Source organism: Trachemys scripta, chromosome 1 (genome assembly GCF_013100865.1).
Source record: "Trachemys scripta elegans isolate TJP31775 chromosome 1, CAS_Tse_1.0, whole genome shotgun sequence".
In the NCBI taxonomy this organism is placed as follows: domain Eukaryota; kingdom Metazoa; phylum Chordata; order Testudines; family Emydidae; genus Trachemys; species Trachemys scripta.
The window spans coordinates 95,233,432-95,256,777 of record NC_048298.1 but is presented as its reverse complement, the minus strand read 5'-3'; the positions used below and the strand labels follow the sequence as shown (position 1 = coordinate 95,256,777).

At 45.8% G+C, this 23,346-nt stretch overlaps 1 long non-coding RNA gene across 1 annotated transcript; it reads right to left on the bottom strand.

Moving 5' to 3' along the window:
• Nucleotides 1-11,355: 11,355 nt before the first annotated feature.
• On the bottom strand, nt 11,356-17,050 carry LOC117881163. The gene is made up of 2 exons (XR_004646720.1): nt 16,721-17,050; nt 11,356-11,476 (listed from the first exon to the last, which is right to left on the bottom strand). It is a non-coding gene; the product is annotated as an uncharacterized LOC117881163 (long non-coding RNA).
• Nucleotides 17,051-23,346: the final 6,296 nt, after the last annotated feature.

The following is a 23,346-nucleotide window of genomic DNA, read 5'->3' as shown; positions in this document are numbered from 1 at the left end:
CAGGGGAAGAGATTTTCGCTGCTATTAATGTTGCTAAAAGGATGGCTATAGGGTAGAAGCCTCCACTTTCCCCCCATGCCCTACCAGTTCCCACCCATTCACCTCTGCCACTCCCGCCCCCATTTACCCCACAATAAGAGCTCCCAAGCCCCTCCCCACCCCCCTTGTGAGGTTCTGAAATAATTCCCCGATTTTGGCCTCCCTCCTGATCAACCCCTCTCTGCTGTAGACTGCATAAGCTGCTGTTCCTGGTTAGGGAGGAAGTGTCCTACTTCATGGGCACAGCAGTCAGTAGTGCCAGACCATGTGGTATGGGCTCAAACTGGGAGCCAGAGGTTTGATTTTTAAAAATATCACAGAAAACACAATTTAAAAAGCCTAAAAAGAAGAGAATCTTACTGCCAGCAACTGTGTATAGGGCGCTGTGACCCAAGCATTTACATGGCAGTGTATCCATCTGCCCATATGTCAGCCCATGTCTCCGAATTCCCACGCTGCTCTCATCTCCCTGCAATCATATCTGAGGCCACCTTTCTGTTTAATTTGTGCAAAACTACTGTAGGCATATTTGTGAGCAAAATGATGTACAATTAACACAGGCTAGGAAAGCTGGGGGGTTAACTACAGAGCTTATCCCACCCACTGTAATACACTAAATACATACTTGGAGGCCAAGTGGAGATTCCTCTTAATCTTAGCCCTTATTTGCCCCCAGCCCTCAGCTATTACGTCAACTTTCCTGTTATACACACACAGAGAGAGAAATATTAGATAAAAACATGAATACTTTTGCTGGAAAGTTACAATGTAACACTACTTTACTTCTTAGAATTCACAACACACAAGAATCCCCAAACAGAGACACAAAGCGGGCTGCTCTCCCTAAAACAGAGAGGCACAACTCACCCCATCTTACTGTAGGCTGTCCCTGACTGCGGATGACTGCGGTTAAACCCAGATAGCACACTTCCTTACAGAGCCCTGTTAGCCTGCAACAGAACCAGAAAACCCCCCTGAAATTTAAAGTGACAACCTACAATTTTAATAGAGTTTTCAATACAGCACACTAATCTTGAGTCTGGTGCTGACAGCATCTGAGGTTCTGGCCCCATGTCAAACCTCTGACTGCCCGAAGCGGTTGACAGGGGATGGATCAACTTGATAAATTGCCCTGCCCTGTTCATTCCTCTGAAGCACTTGGCATTGGCCTCTGTCAGAAGACAGGATACTGGGCTAGATGAACCATTGGTCTGACCCAGTATGGCCGTTCTTATGTTCTAATGTAAAGTACTAGCCCTATTGCCTTATTTTTGTATTTGTGATACCCAGATTTGATATTGGAGCTGCCTGTGTGATATTTACATGTGTAATAAAGTATCTTCTGGGGTAGAGGGAATTCTCTGTGTAATTAACACAACAGTCAGACTGTTCTTTAAAATCCATAACACTACAGGCCACCTTCCCTAACTAATACAAACCACAACTAAAACCAGGAGAAAAATGAATGCACCATCAACACCACAAGACTATCCCCACAAAAGCACTTCACAGCAGTTATCTATTGCCCCATCAACATCTCCACTGCTTTTGTAAAGCCCCTGGCTTTACAAAGTAAGGGTACAGTTGTGACCCTGACTACATGCCCAACAGAGGGAGCCAGAGGGTAGAAAGTGCCCCGTTCCTCCTGTGTGGGTTACTCACATCACCCATAGCAGAGCTGGGGGAGAGAGCTGCTGTCAGGAGGCCACTATGCCCTCTCCTATGCAGGTAGAGGCAGAGCCTTGCCTGAGACCATGTGGAAGAGTAAGTCATCTTCCCCAGGGATAGGGATGGAGCAATTATATTCCCCACTGTAGCAGGAGGGGAACAAGGGCCCAGACTGGCACTCAGAAGCAGCATGAGTCCTGGGGCAATGCAACTATCTGCTGTTCCTTCAGTGGGGCTTGTGGCAGAGCCATAATTGTGCTCTGTGAAGACTGACTTGCCCCAGATTGACTCCAGTGTAACTGAGATTAGAGCCAGGCCCATTGATTTCAAAGGGACTAGACCCCATGAGTAAGGGTATGTAGGATTGAGTCCTGGCCCTCAGAGCCTTCCAGGATCTCACAAAGTGCCTTGAAAATGCTGTACTCAAATGAAGCGCTCTGAGCAGCATGGTTGTCACACCCCTGCCATGAGCAATGCCCTAAAATTGCCCAGTCCAGGCACAGGTGTGAGCTTTACCCAGGGCCGGCTCCAGGCACCAGCGAACCAAGGGGCGGCCAATGAAAAGGGGCGGCACGTCCGGGTCTTCGGTGGCAATTCGGCGGCAGGTCCCTTAGTCCCTCTCGTAGGGAAGGACCCGCTGCCGAATTGCCACTGAAGAATGAAGAATGAAGTGGCGTGGTAGAGCTGCCGCCGAAGTGCCGCGATCGCGGGTTGTTGTTTTTTTTTGCTTCGCCGCTTGGGGCGGCAAAAAAGCTGGAGCCGGCCCTGGCTTTACCATTACGTTTTACATACATGCCGTTTCCTAATAGCACTCAGACACCCCAGCTGTGCTTTTCCAGGCAATTATTGGCCTTCTCCAATGGATAAAACCAATCATCCTTGGGCAGGACACCTTCCCTTCCCTGAATGTCATGTCCAAATGTCTAACTGCTCCATCAGAACAGGACACTGCCTTTAACACTATCACTTTGGGGGTAGCCAAAGCTCTTGCATATTTCTTTTCTAAAAGAAGTGCTGAAAGACAGCTCTGCCTTTTCTCCAATAGCTGGCTGTGGAGATGACAAGCGCATTCTCTCTCTCTCGCTGAGGGACTTTGATGCAGGTGGTGTCTTAGGCTGTGACCGTGTCAAGTTTCATCACCACCTAAGAAGGGTCAGTGCTTGGACGGCAGACTGCCCAGGCAGATGCGATGGGTGGCGGGGAAGGTGGCATGTGGGGTCAAGTGCCCCCTCCCGGTTTGCTCCTTGGCTTGTACTGAGCATGCTCAGTAACTGCTGAAGACAGCTACTATGAGTTGGCTCTGCTTCCAGGGAAGCTCAGGGCAGCAACAGCGTGAGTACTAATGACCGCACCCTCTGAGGATGAAAGCCCTGTGCAGACGGCCAGCACAAGACCTATGCACCACATAAGTCTTACTTACACCCTTGGGGAGCCTGTGCTGTCACTCTGCACGGGGCTGAATTTTGCCCTGTGTCAGTCGCAAATCAATGACCCACAGTGTGTTAAGCAGCACTGTGCTTCTATAAGTACTCACTGAACACTGACAAATGCATAGCTGGATACCACTCTCGCTCACCTGGGTGTTAGTATTCTTAAAATAGGTATTAGATTTATAGCAATGTGTTTAATGCTCGGACTTTATGAAATACTTGAAAGTTGCTGCGTGCATTAATCTCACTTATAGCATCTGTATCCCATGTTATAAGTGTGGCATGCTGTGCTTCAAAGCAGCACCCTGGAACCCCCAGATTCACTACTGTCATATAATTATGATATGTTTTGTAGAAAGTATGCCTTGTGAGGTATCATTTTAAAAGTCTTGATCTGTTGAACATTAATATCCTGTTGGATTGTATGTGCTATCATTATATGGGAAGTTATGAAGTTTCACTAGGTATGTGTTACTGAAATATGTTGTAAGGTTGGGAACACCCTCAAACAGCCTTTCAGGTGCCACAACGGAGGAGCCAGATGCGCTGATGGCCCATTAAAGAAATCCACAGTCCCCATGACTATCCCAGGAACCATATACAAGGGAGACTTGGCAGAGATAGCATTTAGATAACAGAGTCTGCTTGACTCATGTCATAGCCAAGGATCTTTCCAGCAAGCTGGAGGAATCTATAAAAGAGGGGAAGTGACATCATCACTTGACTTCTCTCTCCCTACAACTCAATACCTGGAAACACGTCTGGAGGACAGAGACTGAGCTGGGGAGGTGGTCCCAGGCTGAAAGAAAGTTCCAGCCTGGGTATGGAAGATCTGTAACCTGCTAGTATTATCTATCAGGGTGAGGCACTGCTTCATTCAAATCCTGTCTCGTTTCTAGAACTCAGATTGTGATTTTACTTTTATTTCTTAGGTAACCAACTTCGGTCTGTACGCTTACTACTTATAATCACTTAAAATCTATCTTGCTGTAGTTAATAAATCTGTTCTATATTTTACCTAAAACCGTGCATTTTGATTGAAGTGCTTGGAAAATCTGCTCAGGTTACAAGGGCTGGTTCGCGTCCACTTTCCTTTGTAGAAGTGGCGGACTGGGTAATAAACTTAAACTTACACTGGTCAGGCTTCTGACCAGGGCAAGATGGTACAGCTCTGGAGTGCAAGGCTGGGGAGCTGGGGGAAACTGGCTGAAGCCTCTCTATTGTTGGTTCATGAGTGGTTGGCAAAAGCATTCATCTAACTCAGTTGGGTGTATTTTCCTGCCTGTGGATGTCTATGTAAGTGCAGTACCTGCCAAAAGTCTGTAGCTTGTCACAGCATCACAATGTGAGAAGGAGCCCAGCTTGGTAAGCCAGAGGGCTCAGCGGTACCCCAGTTCCAGGTTGCACCCTGGAGAACCTGTCACAATGAGGTAATATTTAAGTGTTTGTAACTATAAAAGTATTTGCTATGAAACTGGAAACCCGTACAGTCAGGAGAGAAGTATTACCAAGGGTGAAATACTACTTTACTACAAGAGGTGTCGTCTCCTGCCCAACAAAAGAAGGCCTATAGACACCAGACAAACCATTGTGGAACATCAGTGGACAAAAGACTTCGTTGATTTTTTTCCCCATACCTGTGAAGAGGGGATGTGCACAAATGCTTGTCCCATCACAGCTTGAACTCTGGGTGAAGGGAATAAAAATCCCTGTCAAGAAGAAATTGTTATCACTATGCTACATGGAATTTGGAGAGGGCAGTATTTCTAATCATAAGCAAGAGAATGAATATTGCTTATGTACTTATATCTTAAACCTGTGTTGTATTCCTGGGAGACACCCACCAGATGGATTGACATCAGGGTTAGACAGCTATGTATTGATGGCCCACCAAGGACACTCAGCTCTCACAATGGGCCATAGAAGAAACTCATCCTGCCCAGTAGGGCTTCCTGCCCATTCCTTAGACACAGAGGAGCCAATGGACACCCCCTGTGATGCAGCAAATGATGTAAGGACATGTGATATGCTCATGTGACCCTGAACGCCATCCTGGGCCAATAATTTTCCACAAACAGGGGCTGTGGGCTTTGTTTGGGACAATAATTTTCCATGCACATGGCAGAGGATATAAAAAGACACCTGAGCCATCTCCATTTTTCCTCTTTCCTGCCCCAATTCTCTGGACTGTGGATTTACAACTCAAAGGAGTATTTTAAACTATGGACTGAGGACGTTCCAATTGTTTGGAAGTTATCAGAGAGACTTTTGCAAACCAGCTGTTTATTCCATCACTGCTAAAAACCTGATATAAGGACTTTGCAATCACCTGTATGTATGTGATTCCTTTACCATTTATAACTCTCTTCTTTTATTATTAGATCTTTAGTTAGTTTACTAAGGATTGGCTGACAGCATGATATTTGGGTAAGAACTGAGATACATATTGACCTGAGGATATGTGCCTAGGGATATGTGTCTTTGGGATAGGGTTGCCAACTTTCTAATTACACAAAACCGAACACCCTAGCCCCACCCCTTCCCCGAGGCCAACATGGAAAAATATGTAGTGCAGACTGGCCAGAAGAAAGTTGCCAGCTCACCTTTTATTTCATCCTTGCTGCCCCGCCTGCCTTAGGTCTCCATTCTGTTATTGGATATGGTCCATTTTCCATCACACAACATGACTGGCCGACTGCCACTTTAAGTTCTACACACCGTTAGGATGTGGTCCCCTTGAGTTGAGTTCTGCTACCTCTCCCTGGGACTCTGACTCAATAGGCCTCATTGTCCCTATTTCAGTTTCTGAGCCATTAAGTCCCAAAATCTAGAATCCTGATTCCAAGCCTACTGAGGCCAGTGGGAAAACTTCCTGTGACAGACTGGCAATATCCTGAATGAACTTTATTGAGTTAAGTTAAATTGCACTGAACTAGGTTTAACATCTTTGGGGTACATTTTATTCAAAATTCAATTGTGTATGTTATTGTGGCATTGTATGTACCTTCTCTAGTAGGGAGGGGGAAGCTAATGTACTTCCTCTGTTTTCAACCCTTTGAAGCCATTCCCACCCCCAAAGTCTTTCCCCCGGAGAGAGATACATGGACGAGTCCATACTGGATTCTCCAGGGATCAACAGACACAGAAAGGGGTTTTGGATAAATAGCCTGCTTTCAAACTGGCTCAGGACCTTCGTCCTGATCCAGCAAACAGACAGGACCGCTGGTCCCTGGAGGGCCTGTGTCCTTGGGGGAAGCGTTGGAAGGACTGGACCTACTGAGGCTCCATAAGACTGAGTTAGGGTGACCAGATAGCAAGTGTGAAAAATCGGGACGGGGTGGGGGGTAATAGGTGCCTATGTAAGAAAAAGCTCCAAAAATCGGGACTGTCCCTATAAAATCAGGACATCTGGTCACCCTAGACTGAGGGCTTGTTCTAACCTGAAGCTGTGATAAACTTGTAATCACAAGGAATTCCCTGGGGTTGGAGTGTTGAAGGCCTGCTCCTGCTAGAGCCCATGTTAGGACTGGAGTGGGTCTCTGGTAATCTTATTAGTAAGCTTGCTTAGAAAGAGCTGTGTGGTATCTATCACTGTGTGCAGGCACACTGCTATCCATCTCTGAGGAGAGTAAGCAAGCAGGTCTGTTTCAGCAGCTTGTCTGTGCTAGGAATAACATAGTGAAGGCTGGGAGCTTGTGCAGCCCTGAAATACCCCGTTCAGAAAGGAGGGCGACGCAGGTCTCCACCCAGGAGAGGTCATGGCCAGGGGAGCTAGAAGCCTGTGAGTGGGTGCCAACTGGACCACTGAGGGAAAATACAGGCGCAGTTGCCCTGAACTGACACACTCCTATTTACCTCAATAGCCTTTGATTTATGCCCCAACATGGGATTTACATTTTACAGAATCAAAAAAGCCACCTCTCTCTCTATTGAAGAGGAAGTTCTGATCCCTGTGTGCTGTCTGTGGCCCTAAGAACCCCTCAGTGTCAACTGGCAAAGGGGTCACTATTGTGTAATAGCAACCCCTAACAGGCCTGAAAAACTCACTACCCCAGCACATTGCTTTCATAGTATTTATCCATAAATGATGTCATGTGAAGTCTCCAATAAACGCGTATGTTGCACCGATTATGAATATCATGGTCAAATGTGTGTACTGCTACCTACTGTGTATGGAGTCCTGCCTATATACTGGAAATTTGTTCATATAGTCTGTATTAAGGCAGGGTTTCTGCCAAAGAATGGATGCATATTCGCCTATCTATCTGGGGTCACATGTAAACTAAGCATTATAAGCCAATACAACAGAAGCTCATTTACGTGCGAAGTCAGCAGAGGGATGGGAAGTCAGCAGAGAGACAAGACACTGGAGATTGAACCACGGTGGGTTGCCTTGTCTCTCGGGACAGACATAACTTTGGGGAATATAAGGAGAAAGCAAAATGACACTCCTTTATCCTGCATGGAGGAAGTAAATGAACAGAATGTTTACATTCATGAAAACGAGATCTCAACCAGGCTGAATTGAAACACAGCGAAAGACATTTGTGGTGAGAGAAACTTCCTTAGATGGAAGGTTAGCCTGCTAAGTTAAGGTTACTTCCTAGAAAGCGTGTTATGGTTTTATGTAACCTTTCTGTCTCCATTATCCTTACTAACTATCGCTTAAATCTTAATCTTTGATAACTGCATGATTGTTTTCACTATAAATATATCTCAGTGCTGTCATATTAAGTGATAATCCTGAGTTGAACCAAATAAACTGGTGTGTACCCCGGCCCCTTGGGAACAGCAGACCTGGTATTACTATAAGTGTTTGGTGAATAAGGGTCTAAATACTACAGGAGGAACTCTTCGACGGGGATTGGGGACTGGAGTTTGCCTACTGGGGAAGGATGTGAGGTGAGTGAAATTTACACAGAATTCTAGGGATTTGAAACATTTATCTTTCCTCATAAATATAAGGGAAATGGAAAAAATATATATGTTGGCCTTCTTCACAAACATGGCTTTTCAGTCCATGGTAAAATTGATACTAGATCTCCTTACTGAGCTTTGTCTACAGTAGGAATTTTTTGCATTGGTGTAGATAGACCAATGTGGTTACACTAGCTCAAAGCCCTATTGTAGATGTGCTGCACTGGTGTAAAAAGTGACTTGCAGCTTACCTTGATCTGAAAATGCAGCACAGATAAGGCTTGAAACAGATGTGAATAAAAAATTGTTGGACTGCAAATCAATGGGGCAGGTTTAAAGAGAAACGGTCACTAGGGATAAGTGAACCTCCAAAGCTTTGGAAATTCAGAGACATCCCCAAAAGCACAGATCCTTTTTGGAACATCCTTGGGATGGAAATCCTTGGAGAATGGGCTTTCTGGAGAAATTTCCATTCTGTCTTGTTTTAGCCAGGTCATAAATACTAACAGAATTAGCACACCGGCACTTCAAAAGGGAAAAACGTGGTATGACAACACTGGTGGTGCATTTTGCCTGGCATACTATATATGTGAGACAACACCCTCATGGTTAAATCAAACCCTTCTTTAAAAAAAAAAAAATCTCAGACCCGGTGGGAGAAATTCATTCACTCATGAAAGACCTGGCAGTTCCCTCCAAGTCCTGAACCTTATCCAAATGATAATTATATCCATTTGAAATTCCACAAGCTGAAGAACTAGCCTCCAGCAATTCAACAAAGGCTTCTCCGTATTCTGTGGAGACTTTACCAGCACTTTCCATCTTTCTGTCTGCCTCCTGCTGAAGTGCATTCTCGGGGTTTCCTGAAGACCTAGTATCTCCTTCAGCGCCATCCCCGCCAAACACAAAGGAACACCCCACAGGCACAGTGAGTGCAGTTGAACCTTAATATCCTCCCTTCTGCACAATTGCAAATGTATAATTAAACTTTGCTCAGATGTACACGTTTGATCTGTCTCTTTTAGGCATTAGGCTTTAGATGTTTTCAAAGGGAAAGGGCAAGCCTGTGATTTGATCTGGAGGATGTGGGACATGCCTAGTGCTTTTACAGGCAAACCCTCCTCTCAGCAGACAGCCTGAGTTGGGCAGGGTGCTGGAAGAGTGCAGGGGATGGTGGTGGGGGACATTCTCCATAGAGCAACTCATCCAGGCTTCCTAAGTTCAGTGGGTGACATGGCCTGTGTGGTGCTAGTGCACCCCCCTGCTGCTACACAACTAGGCCGGTCAGGAAAACCATTTTAGAGCTGCCACAATATGGAGACTGAGCGCTGGGTGGAGATTAATCCAACTCCCACTTAGGTCAATGGGGTGGAGTGGGGTCTTTACATTGGCTTTAATCAGAGTGGGAGGAGGCTTCATGAACTGGGCAGGGGCCATGCAGGTAGTTTAGCCTCTCTTGCTCCCCTGCAAAATAGTGCCCAATCTCTGTCACTCAACACCATGGAAAATCCCTCCTCAAAACATTCCCTCTGTACAATCTTTCAGCAATGCCCTCTGCAAGGTGCCTTCAATCATGGCAAATCTGTTCCTCTACCTGATGTATTAAGTGTCTGAAGTTCTTCATCTCTGTCTTGGGGGGAAAGGCAGGGGAATGCAGCTCCCTCTCCTCTGAGTTCCTCCTTCTCTCCTTCTCCTGGCCTTCCCCAGAGATCCCCCTAGCCCTGCCTGGTCACTGTGTGGTGAAATGGGGACTCATCAGGCAAGGAATATGAAGTGGGAGTGGAGTCGGTGGGGGAGTTTATGAGTCTCCAAACTGTGCCTGTCACTAGGTGGAACAGCGCCAGCACATGATGGGAGAAGACAACAGAGTCCCAGGAAGAGGCAGCAGAATAGACAATTTACTCACAGGAAAGGGCATCCTAAAGATTGTGAGGAACTTGCTATTTCTGCCTTCCTTCGGACTCCATTCTGTCACTGCCTGTGGTCCATTTTCCATCACTGCTTCTCACAATGTGACAGGCCAACTGCCGCTTTAAGTGCACTTCAATCTGGTCCTGGTTCTATTCCATTCCTGCCTCCCTTCTCCCCACCATCGCTCTGCCAATGAAACTCAATCCTGCCCTGAATTATTCCATGTTGTTCCAGTCTCAAGCTCCCACACTCTTCTACAGGTGCACCTTCATCCTGGTGCTAGTTCAACCCCGGCCTTGACCTGCCAACCACAGAATTGTAGAAATGTAGGACTGGAAGGGATGTCAATAGGTCATCTAGTCCAGTCCCCTGCACCGAAGCAGGACTAAGTATTATCTAGACCATCCCTGACAGGTGTTTGTCCAACCTGTTCTTTAAAACCTACAACGATAGAGATTCCACAACTTCCCTAGGCAACTTGTTCCAGTGCTTAACTACTTTTACAGTCAGGAAGTTTTTGCTAATGTCTAACCTGAATCTCCCATGCTCCAATTTAAGGCCATTACTTCTTGTACTGTCCTCAGTGATTAAAAAGAACAATTTATCACCCTCTGCTGTATAAAAACCTTTTACCTACTTGAAGACTGTTATCATGTCCTGCCTTAGTCATCTCTTCTCCAGACTAAACAAATGCAATTTTGTCAATCTTTCCTCATAAGTCATGTTTTCTAGACATTTAATCATTTTGTGGCTCTCCTCTGGATTGTCTCCAATTTGTCCCCATCTTTTCCAGAGTGTGGTGCCCAGAACTCGACACAATACTTCAGTTGAGGCCTTATCAGTGCTGAGTAGAGTGGAAGAATGACTTTTTGTGTCTTGCTTACAATACTCCTGCTAATACATCCCAGAATGATGTTCACTTTTTTTGCAATAGTATTCCATTGCTGGCTCATATTTAGCTTATGATCCACTATAGCTCCCCAGATCCTTTTCTGCAGCACTCCTTCCTAGGCAATCATTTCCTATTTTGTATTTTGCCTAACTGTGTGGTGGTTTCAGGCCTGGAGTAGCAGCAAGGTGCTACAGGTTGGATTATGGTGCATTGGCAGAGTTGTGTGTGAGGCCCAGAGCTGGAAAAGCAGAGGGGAAGACATTAGGTTTGAAGAGCATTGGCAGAGCGGTTCAGGGATTCCAGGATTGGAGTAGCAGAGGAGCACTGGCACCTGTGAGGGGAACCTGAGGGACAGTCACACTAATCTCTGTTTCTAGCCAGATCTACCAGCCCCACACAGACATGAGCAGCAGGAGATAATTCACTCTCAAATGAAAACCCCAAATTGTAGATACTTACTTAAACAGCAAAAAGAAACAAAGATGAAAATGGACTCACTTCAAAAAGGGAAATTTCCATTTGAAGAGAATTCAAAGCCAAGTTCAAGAAAAATTCTCCCCAGAGCAGCATTCTTCTCCTCAGGAGAGTGCATCAGTTTCTTCTGACAGCATTTTCATGGCTGCAGGATAAATAAGCCCCACTTCATTGGTATTACATTTTACAGCCACAGACAGAGCAATGAGATTAAACTACTTTGAATGAGTCACCAAAGAGGAGAGGTGGGTTTTGAAAGGAGAGTGGTATGAAACACGACTGAACACAAAACAAACAGAATTTAGCCTTTCATCCAGAACTCCCTAGAGCCTGGAATTTCCCTACTGATAGGAGAAGAGTAAATGCATAGCCTGAGGGGGAAGGGTCCAGTGGAAAGGAGACACATACTCAAGGGGCCCAGTAGTAGTCCCCAGATGTGCTAGAGGAACACTCAAAACACATGGGGAGGGAAGAGGACATGGATGGCTCACACACTAATCCTGGAGGCTCCTGGGGGCTGAGCCAGCCCGTAGCGCAAGTTAGAGAAGCGTCAGGGCTGCTCTCACTTGTGCTGATGGAGAACTCCCAAGGAGCTGTTTTGCAGGAGCCCTGCCTCCGCCCCCAACGGTGCTCCTAGCCTGGCCTAGAACATTGCCTGTGCTGGGAGCAGGGCCAGGAGCACCCATTTCAGGGTTGGCTATGCCAATGCTCAAGCACTGCCTAAAGACAGCTGTAAATCCCTTTTGTGCTGCTGGAGCATGGCAAAGGGGACTTGGAAGGGGTGTGAGGTCCGCCTCTAGATGAATGTTTTGCTAGATAATATTTGTGGGTTTGACCATGTTAGCTTTGTAATGTTTAACACCACCCCAGGCTGCAGCGTGATGATGGGAAAAGAAAATACCACCAGCTGAGCAGCCACCAGGGATCCTTCGCGATTGTGGCATCCTATTAGACGTACACTGCACTAGGTAGCCTCCTACTTAGCCTATGCTTAAAATCACATGGGGGATTGCCTTTGCTAGCCTGGTGACTAGTTCATTCTAGACTAGGGATCTGCTTTGTAATCCTTTGGCTACAGTGAGTTCTAATGTGGGTGGAGAGTACAGAGCTAGGAATCCAGGCCAGCTAATCAGATGCTCTGTGCTTAATCTAAACTGGGTTACACATATGAATAAAATATCCTGCATCAGTTTCAAAATTCTTATGAAAGCCAGGTTCCATTGGAATCTTACGCTCCTGGAAAGACAGCATGGAGAGAAGAACCAATCTGGTCCAAATTAGAGACAGTACCGCCTTATACTCAAATGTGGTGCTTTTGATGGTACAATTATTATTATTTGTATTACGTAGCCTCTAAAGGCCCCCACTAAGATGGAGTCCGTTTGTTCTAGATGCTGTACATACACACACACTAAGAGACAGCTCCTGAACCAGATCTTATAATCTGAATAGAAAGGATAGACACAAAAGGAGGGGAGAAAGGAAGTATTATCCCCATTTCACAGCTGGGGTACTGAGGCACAGAGGGTATGTCCACCCAACAAAGAAAAACCTGCATTTGACCCGTGCCAACTAACTTGGGCTGAAGGGCTGTTTCATTGCTGTGTAAACTTGGGGCTTGGGCCACAGACCTTAGGACCCTGTGAGGCAGGAAGTTCCCAGAGCTCAGGCTCGAGCCCAAGCATCTACACAGCAATGCAACAGCCCTGTAGCCTGCAGCCCCCCCCCCCCCGCCTGAGTCAGCTGGCACGGGCCAGCCAGAGGTTTTTCTTTGCAGTGTATACTTAGCCAGAGAGATTAAGTGGCTTGCTGTTGGTCAAACAAGAAGTCTAGGGCAGAGCCTAGAGCAGAAGCCAGATCTTTTGAGTTGTAGTTCAGTGCCTTAGCCTCAAGACCATCTTTCCTCTCAAGGAATCTTCCTTTGACAGAGGACACCAGTCCTGCCAGAAAAATCTTGGGGGGAAAGGGATGCTGATGGTGTTCTTGGCTGCTCTGGATAGCCACTGGATAGTTTGAATTCCTGCTGGGAAAACAATGAGGCACATGTTTTTCTGAACAAACAAGGCTGCATGTTTCTTGATCAAGATCTTATCTTTTTTCTTGTCTGGTGACCATTAATGGAAAAGCTGTGGGATCTGGCATGCAAAGCCCACAGAAGCGCATATGTTTTCAAAACAAAAATGCTTCGGGCTCTGGCTCAGTTTGTTTGAAGTTTAGGAAACAAAACAAAGGGACAATCATTCTAGACCAGCACGATGATAATGTTGTAATGGGATCAGAGGTCTGCTTGTGAGAGAGGAAAGGTTCACTAGGATCAAGCGTTCTTCCCTCCCCCTGCTCCATTTCCCTAGGCCCTGGAATGAGTGTTCATTATCTAACCCAGACTGCATGAAGAATTACCTTCAGTCTTTCACTCCCACATTGGTAACAAACCCCAATCTCTCTCACATCTCTGAATCCCTCCTCAGAAGAACAAGCCAATTTGAAAGTCAAGTCAAATGGACTCCACCAAAAGCTCTGCCACTACAGCTCACTGGGCCGGCTTGCAGAAAGAGACGGACAGCTATAGGAGGCCCTGGTAAATAACCACTTATGAACGGGGGATAGAGAAGAAATTGATAAATTGAGAAGATGGAAAATCCCACCCCTTACAGTGATGTCATTACTCCTGATAAGCCTGTCAAAGATTCTGAAGGCAGTCACTCTTTGGTAGCCCAACTTTTGCTGAACTGGCTCTACTCAAACGCAAATTAGCCCTTTATATTAGTGCTGTAGTCGGGGGAGGGTGCCATCCAAGTGCCGCAATCTGGTGGGCCTGAGATGCCAAAGCAGGGGTAAGTGTGGATGAGCCTGGGGCTGGAGTTCCTGGCCAGTTGGGCGGGGGGTGGGTGATGCTGCCCAGAGCTGCCAGCCTGGCAGGGAAACGCAGGCAGCAGAGCTCACCACTGTGGAGCCAGTGGGCCAGCCCCTGGGTCCCCCTGCACACCCGCTCTCCTCCTGCTAGGTGATCAGGGGACATATGGCCAATGGGAGCCCCTGGGCTCAGAAACTCCTCCCTGTGTAGCCCGGCCAGGCTCCACTGCCAGGAGCTGTTCCTCGCACCCTGTGCCTCACGCTGTTCTCAAACTCAAAGAAAGGGCACCAAAATACAAGTTCACTCAGGGTGCTCAGCCCTGGGGCGGGCAGGGAGTGGGGAGAGAAGAGAGAGAAAGTATTTAAAATATTTGCAATTTACAAAGACGCCTATTTCAGAAAGATGGACTGGTCTATTGGAAGCCAAGTTTTAACTAGCACCACAAAATGTTTTCCTGGCTGGATAAGTGGAGAGTAAATTGTAAAAGCATAAAAAAGTTGTAATAATCTGCAGTGTGTAATAAAAATATGAATATTTAAATATTTGCTAGAAAGCTAATAGTCAAAAGGATGCTTTTCTTCTTATTCCGGTAAAGGGCTAAAGTGTGTGTGTGTGTGTGTGTGTGTGTGTGTGTGTGTGTGTGTGTGTGTAAAAACTCCCTGTACTAGACCCAGTTGTACAGCCAAAAGTGACAAGACAATGCTTGTAACATCACTTTTTTTTATAGATTGCATATAATACCCCCTTTACAATAAATGAATTGAGAAAACCCGTAATACAAATAACATACTTGCCTTCTAGCAAAAATTTAATTAATTTTTCTTTCCATTCAGAAAGTGGCTAAGTCTAGTTGAGCCAATCATTGTTGAACAGTTGGTAAAACTGTTCTGTATCAGATTTTAAAATTGTAAGAGCAAAGTTGTCTGTAATGCCACAAAATTACAACATGATCTGCTTTACAAGGAAAAATGACCATTAGTTGAAATAATCCAAGCCCTTGCAAAAAGGAAACAAAATTAAAAATATATATCTATATATATATATTCCGCCCCGCCCCCAAGGAAAACAGGTTAAAATTATTTAAAAGTCAAGTCCTGAGTAACTACCTGTGATGTTGTAGTCTATATGGTTTTATATGGTCTATATGAAAATATGCTAATGAGTGAATATAATGTAACTGGAATATGCTTCATGCAAAAGGTTTCTTGTAAGGTATCATTACAAAGCTTATAATCTACTGAGTGTGATCATCCTATTTGTATAAATGTACCCCTCTTGTATCTGAAACTAGAAATATGAAATATAACTCTGAGGGCCTATTGTAATTATGCAAAGTGTGGGCCATTAATGGTGGTTTGGAATATCGATGACTCCCATTAACCAGGACAATTGACTGCAGATGGCTGTTTTACCTGTAAGTCTTCCTGTATACCTGTGTGCTGTCAAGTGGGCAATGAAGTCTTTCGGTGACATGTGATCATGTCACCTGAACTGGAATCCATGTTTAACCTGGTGTCTTTCCATTGAGAAGGAGGGGGTGGGAACCCAGCAGGGCCACCCAGAGGATTCAGGGGGCCTGGGGCAAAGCAATTTTGGGGGCCCCTTCCATAAAAAAAAGTTCCAATACTATAGAATATACTATATTCTCGTGGGGGCCCTTGCCCCACTTGCCCCCCCATCTGGGCAGCCCTGGAACCCAGAGAGGGACAAAGGATTCCCGCTTTATGTAAAAGATATATAAAGGTGTGGAACAGAATAAAGGAGGGGTGGGGGAGCCATCATGAAGAATCCCCTAGCTACCACCTGACCTGGAAGAAGAGCTGTACCAGGGGAAAGAATTGTGCCGAGGCCTGGAAGGTGTCCAGTCTGAGGAAAAGAACTTACTGAAGCATCTCGGAGGGTGAGATTATCTGTATTCAGTTTGATTAGACATAGATTTGCGCATTTTATTTTATTTTGCTTGGTGACTTACTTTGTTCTGTTACTACTTGGAACCACTTAAATCCTACTTTCTGTATTTAATAAAATCACTTTTTACTTATTAATTAACTCGGGGTATGTATTAATATCTGGGGGAACAAACAACTGTGCATCTCTCTCTATCAGTGTTCTAGAGGGCGAACAATTTATGAGTTTACCCTGTATAAGCTTTATAGAGGGTAAAACGGATTTATTTGGGTTTAGACCCCATTGGGAGTTGGGCATCTGAGTGTTAAAGACAGGAACACTTCTGTTAGCTGCTTTCAGGTAAACCTGCAGCTTTGGGACAAGTAATTCATACCCTGGGTGTGTGTTGGAGCAGATGAGCATGTCTAGCTCAGCAAGACAGGGTGCTGGGGACCCGAGCTGGCAGGGAAAGCAGGGGTAGAAGTAGTCTTGGCACATCAGGTGGCAGCTCCCAAGGGGGGGTTCTGTGATACAACCCGCCACACTACTTATCAACAAATCCTTTCATTCTAATTGTTACTTAACTGTATTTTTTAAATGTAATGAGTTATGAAAAGTATTGGTAACTAGCAATGTGATATCTTTTACCTTGGGATTGAAATCCAAATCCAGGTCCGGATTCCTGTGTGAAATGAATTTGGTGGTCTCAGTCCAGTTCTTGATTGGATCCAGATGTGCACAGATTTTCAGGGGACCACATGACAAAATACAGCATCAGAACCAGCACTAACTGGAACTTTGTTAACAGACTCACGAAAGAGGCTAAGGATTGAATGGGCCTGGAGAAAATCTACTCTCTCTGTCCTTAAGGTTGTCTCTCTAGGGCAGAGTTGAGGCACGTTGGCTGGTGTTGGTGAGTGAGTCTAGAGGATGTCTGCACTGCTTCTGCCTTTCCTGCAGATAAAGAGAGGACTTTAGCTTGTAGGGCTGCCAACAGGCAGCTTTCACTACTTCCAAATTCAGTGAAAGATCACATTAAAATAAGAATAGAAACAGATATCTTCCATTGTTGTTTGCAGGGCTGTAGCCGTATTGGTGCCCGGATCTGAAGAGCAGTTCTGTGTAAGCTCAAAAGCTTGTCTCTTGTTGGACCAACTTCTGTTGGAGAAAAAGATACTACCTCACCCACCTTGGCTCTGTAATAGAAATAGAGTAACTCTGGGCCAGCTCTGTAGTCTGGTGGTAGCACTGGCATAGGGAGGATCCAAGTACTGGCTCCTGGTCTCCTAGTACAGTATTTGCTGGAAAGGTATCAGGGAGCGAGAAGTTTCCCCCCAATTGTTTTGGATAGTATGCTACCAATTTAATACATTTTGGGGGGCAGCAGATTATTGTACAAAATCTAATGTTGCAAGTATTTAATATTCAGCCATTTCCCTTTCAGTCAGATGAGCATCTTTACTAGCATGAGCTATACCACGTCCTCCATCAGGCTGAGCCCAGACATACAGCACAAGAGAACATGTTCTCCCAGTGCTCACTTCAAAGGAGAACAGGTAGAAGTCCTGCTACCTGGTCTGTGGACTGAGGAAGAGGACCAGGAACCAGAACTCCCGAGTTCTATGCCTCACTCTGTTAATGATAAAGGGTAGCCCCTGCACATATCATAACTGCTTGCTGCCTCATTTTCCCTATCTATAAAATGGCAGTGATACTTGCCCCTCTCTCTTGCATGTCATGAGGATGAAATAGTTAGAGCTTATCAAATACTAAGTGAAAATGAGCCCAACCAATTTGTTTAAGTTTTATATTTGACATGAACTGAAACGATGCCTCTGTTCTTTGGAAAGGGGCAGGTGTTGGTACCCAGATAGAACAGAAATACTTGTGGCACCTTAGAGACTAACAAATTTATTTGAGCATAAGCTTTCGTGGGCTACAGCCCACTTCTTCGGATGGGCTGTAGCCCACGAAAGCTTATGCTCAAATAAATGTGTTAGTCTCTAAGGTGCCACAAGTACTCCTGTTCTTTTTGTGGATACAGACTAACACGGCTGCTACTCTGGTACCCAGATACTTTCCAGGTTACTAATGATAGCGCTGAGAAATGAGGACTGGGGGTTATTTTGACAATATAGCAGGAAAACAAAGGTGTATCCATACGGGGAATCCTCAGCACTTTTCCAGGGTTGCTAATTCTCATGCTTTTATCACAGCTTTTGCAATGTGCGGTGCTTTTCTGACAGACCCAGCTCCTGGAGGCATATGATCAGGAGAAAAGTTCAGCTTTCCCCCCTTTTAAAAAAAAACAACGTTTCTATGGAGATAAGTTGGGAAAATGCAATCAAAGAGTATCCTAAACAAAAATAAAAAACCACTCAACATTTATTATTTAAAACAAGTCTCATGATTTTTTGGCACCTGATTCATGATTTTTGAATACATGGGGTTAGTAATACTGTTGTTCCCACTACTGGTGCCGTCAAAGTGATGGAAACGCTAATGTTATACTTAATACAGGCATTTTTAGCAGCATCACTGCAGTCTGCTTAGCGGTGAGACACCTGTGTCTTACCTTCTTTAGAACTCCCACTGTTGTCTGCCCTGGCAGAGCTGCATGGGAGCTAGACCAGTGGTGAGAAAAGAGCAAGCTGAGACATGGCTGGAGAGGCAAAAGCAAATGCCAATTGCAGGCAGGGCCCTCTGAGTAATTGAACTCTTCCTTCTGAAAGCAAGAGCACGTGTTGGCACATGCTCCAAGAGGGATATTGCTTTGCCGGATTACTTTGAAGATGGGGGTGAGGGGAGAGGCTGGTTAAGTGTGTTTATGTTTGAGAGGAACAAAGGAGTGTGGAGGAGAGGCCTGGCTGCCTGCGCCAGAGATCACACATTCCTCCTGGGCCAGAGATACAGCCGTGGGACCACCAGCGGAGGAGGAAGAAGCGCATGTTAGGATAGGAGTATGCTGAAAAGAGAGATAGAGAGAGAGAGAGGGTACATACGAGAGAACAGAAGGGTGCTTCGATCAGCTGATATTCGTAGTATAAACACACAGCTTAAATAAACTCAAGGGGAAAAAAGAACAGGAGACCAATGGCTTGTCTACACTTACAGCGCTCCAGCTGTGCCACTGTAGTACTTAGTGAAGAGACAGCCTATGCCAGTGAGAGAGTTTCTCCCAGCAGCATGGGTAATCCACCTCCCCAAGAAGCAGTACTGTATTGATGGCAGAGGCCCTCCCATTGACATGAGTGCTGTCCACATTGAGAGTTAGATTGCTATAACTGCATCGCTCAGGGGTGTGGATTAGTGAGTTATACCGACATAAATGTGTAGTGTTGACCAGGGCTAAAGAATAGTGCACCTATTAGTGCACTGCAGCAGTGTTAATGATCAGCAATTTATGGCAGATCCATGTAGGGTGACCAGGCAAATATCGGGACAAGGCGGGGGGGGGGGGGGGGAGGGGGAAAAGGTGGCAGAGAAGAAAAAAACAAATAAAAAAAAACCCTGCCTCCAGAAATGCTGGAGGGGGGCACTGGAGACTCAGGAGGAGCGGGGTACCATGAGTGAGAGTCCGGCCTGGCTCTGAGCAGGCAGGACTCAGTTGGGCGGTAGGGAGAGTAGGGGGATGGCCCACAGGACCAGGCGGCGGCTGTTCTCCCCCCCTGGGTGCTGCTGGCCCCTGGCCAGTCGCATCTGGGCTGCTGCCCAACTGGTGCTATCCTGCGGCGGCCCCCGAGTGGGTGCAGCAGGCCCCAGCCCCCCCGTCCTGCTCAGGTCCTGCAGGGGAACGAACGGGGCTGGGCTGCCGATGCCTCCGCCCCAGGATTGCACCAGCTGGGCAGCAGCCCAGACACGACTGGCCAGGGGCTGGGCGCAGCGTGCGCGCTGCTGGGTCCCCGCAGCAGGCCCGGGCTCTGGGGGTTCGGGTGGGCCCGGGCGCCAGAGCCGCAGCGGGCGAGCTTGGCCATCGGCCGCTTCCTCTCCCCGCGGCAGTGGGAGCTGCAGCAGCGGCTGCTCCCGAGTCCCGCTGCCCAGGGTGGGAGAACAGCCACCGCCTGGCCCTGCGGGCCGCCCCCCTACTCTCCCTACCGCCCGACTGAGTCCTGCCTGCTCGGGGCCAGGCCGGACTCTCACTCACAGCACTCCGCTCCTCCTGCATCTTTGGGGCCTCCCTCCAGCACTTGTGGAGGGAGGAGGAATGGTGAGCCTAGGGAAGAGGCGGGGATTCGGGGAGGGAGCCACTGGGGGAAGGAGAGGGTGGAGTCGGTCACCCTTTCCCCTCCCTGCCCCCTTCCTCTATGAAAGTGGATAATCTTTCTCCTTGGATTTTGTCACATTGAGGACAAACACCCTCCCTCCCAGATACCCATGCCTTGAAATCTAAATGTTCAGGCAGCAGTCATATTTAATAACATTTGGAGGCAAATTACATTCCCTAGCAAAGTAGGGAAATGTGGTCTAAATGAAATTGTAAAGTGGGTGCACAACTACTTGAAAAGCCATACTCAAAAAGAGTAGTACACAGTCAAACTGGAAGGACATATCTAATGGGGTGCTACAGGGGAATGGCCTGGGTCCAGTACTGTTCAATATTTTTATTAATGGAGTGGAGTATGCTTATAAAATTTGCAGAGGACACCAAGCTAGGAGTAGTTGTAAACACATCGGAGGACAGAATGGAAGTTCAAAACAACCTTGACACATTGGATAACTGGTTTGAAATCAGCCAGATGAAATTAAAGACAAGTGCAAAGTACTACACTTAGGAAGGAAAAAATCAAATGCACAAAATAAAACAGGGAATAATGGACTAGGTGGTAGTACTGCAGAAAAGGAGTTGGGGGATATAGTGGATCACAACTGGAATGAGTCAAGAGTGTGACGCAATTGCAAAAATGCTAATATTCAAGAGTGTAACAGGAATGTTGCATGTACGATTTCGGAGATAATTGTCCTGCTCTAGTTGGCACTGGTAAGAACTCAGCTGAACAGAGGAAGCAACAAAAATAAAAGGTTTAGAAAACCAGGCATGCTTAGTCTTGAGAAACGACAACGGGGGCGTGGGGGCACGACCTGATAACGGTCTTCAAATGTGTTAAGGATTATTATAAAGAGCCTGGGGATTAATTGTTCTCCATGTCCACTGACAGTAGGACAGGAAGTAATCAGCTTAACCTACAGCAAGAGAAGTTTAGGTTAGATTTTAGGAAAAGCTTGCGAACAATAAGGGTAGTTAAGTAGTGGAATAGGTTACCAAGGGCAGTTGTGGAATCCCCGTCCTTCAAGGTTTTTAAGAGCAGGTTGGACAAACACCTGTTAGGGATGGTCTAGGTCAGGGGTTTTCAAACTGGGAGTCAGGATGCCTCAGGGGGTCACGAGGTCATTACATGGGGGGGGGGGAAGAGATGTCAGCCTCCACCCCAAACCCCACTTGCCTCCAGCATTTATAATGGTGTTAAATATATTAAAAAATGTGTTTAATTTATTAGGGGGGTTGCACTCAGAGGCTTGCAATGTGAAAGGGGTCACCAGTAAAAAAAATTGAGACCCACTGGTCTAGGTTTACTTAGTCCTGCCTGAGCATGGGGGCGGGGGGGTTGCACTAGTTGATCTCTTCAGTTCCCTTTAGGCCTGCATTGCTATGATTTCTGCACCAGCTCTGCATCCCGTGTGTTTATTGTGCCTACTCTTTGAAGGTGGTTATTTTTCAGGAGTCAGCTAAGGGAGTAACAAACTGCAGTGGGTTTTTTCTTTCAGTGATTTGATTCTAGAGTGGTTAATGTTGTTAGAAACAACACCTGCCTCTTGAGTGCACTATGATCAGATACTTCCTGGCAAGAACAGCAGTGTTATTTCATTCCTTTCCTGTTAGTACAGATAGTTTTAGATCATGAGGTATGAGTAACAGATGATCCTTCAAATACCACTAAAAACAAGAGTATTCCTCCATTCTACCTCTTAGAGAATTTAAATATTCATACCTTAAATCATTCTTGTATAGCTTCACTCCTGGGGGTTTCACTGACACTAAAGGTGGAAGTCTTTGTATCTAAGCACCAGTTTTGGTGCACTGGTTCCAGCTAGACATAATGCAGACATGTACTATGTAAGTTCTCCATAGGCCAGCTCTGCCAGGGGACTTCACAAGACAGCAGTAGAAGATAAAGTGAATACAGTTGGGCAGGGAATGTAATAGTGCCTGCCACTGGACAGATCTAGATTCCAATAACTCCACTTACAGGGTGTAACCCCCCACCCACCAGTGGTTTCTGCAAAAAAACAAAGCCTAAAGAAAATCCTGTCAGCTATTCACTTTGACTGTAAATGTACCAACGCTCTGTCTGTCTTTTCTGGGTGGGGTGTGGGAAATATCTTTCATGCTCATCACAGAACTCTAACTCTTCTCTATTCCAGCAGCTCCTATGGGGACACAATGTGTCTCCTACCTGCCTTTGTCACCTACCCTCTATTTGATTTAGCCCAACTATCTTGTTTTCTAATGTATGTTCTACTCCTTTGGGTGGGGACTTTTACAGCATTTAATAAATACATTTACTTCCAGAGTTGAAGACAACAGAAAGCTTGTATACACCTATAGTGCTGCAGAAGCTGTTATACTTTAGTGAAGATACTATCTATGGTGAAGGAAGAACTTCTCCCATTGGCATAGGTACTCCACTTCCCCAAGAGGTGGTAGTTACGTCAGGGGGAGAATCTCTCCTGTCAACATAGCACTGTCTACACTGGGAGTTTGGTTGGCATAAATGCATCACTCAGGAGTATGGATTTTCCACACTGCAAGGGATGCAATTATACCATATTAGTTCACAGTGCAGACCAGGGCAGAGTCAAAAGTTTTAAACCCTACATTTGTCCTACTTTAAAATGTTATAGCCCATAGTAGCATCTGGAGAAATTTGAGTTCTTTTACATTCTACTCCTCTCTGGCCAAGAAACTAACAAAGACCGTTCTGTACAGCTTACCAAAAATTCCCAACACATTGGTACTAGTATGGCACCACCTGCTGCTAACAAAATTGTCAGATCTAGGCTCCATTAAGCCTCATGCACAACAATTAACTAAGGAAAAGGTCAAGTATAGTCACACAAAAAAACAGGACATATATTTTGTATATAAAAGTTCTGCCTGTTTTAACATATGGTGATGGTTGAACAAAAGCTACCATTAATTTAAATTTCATTTGCAACACAGGAAAGTGGAAGTTAGGAAAGAAAAAAAATATTCAAACCATGATGGTTTTACAAAT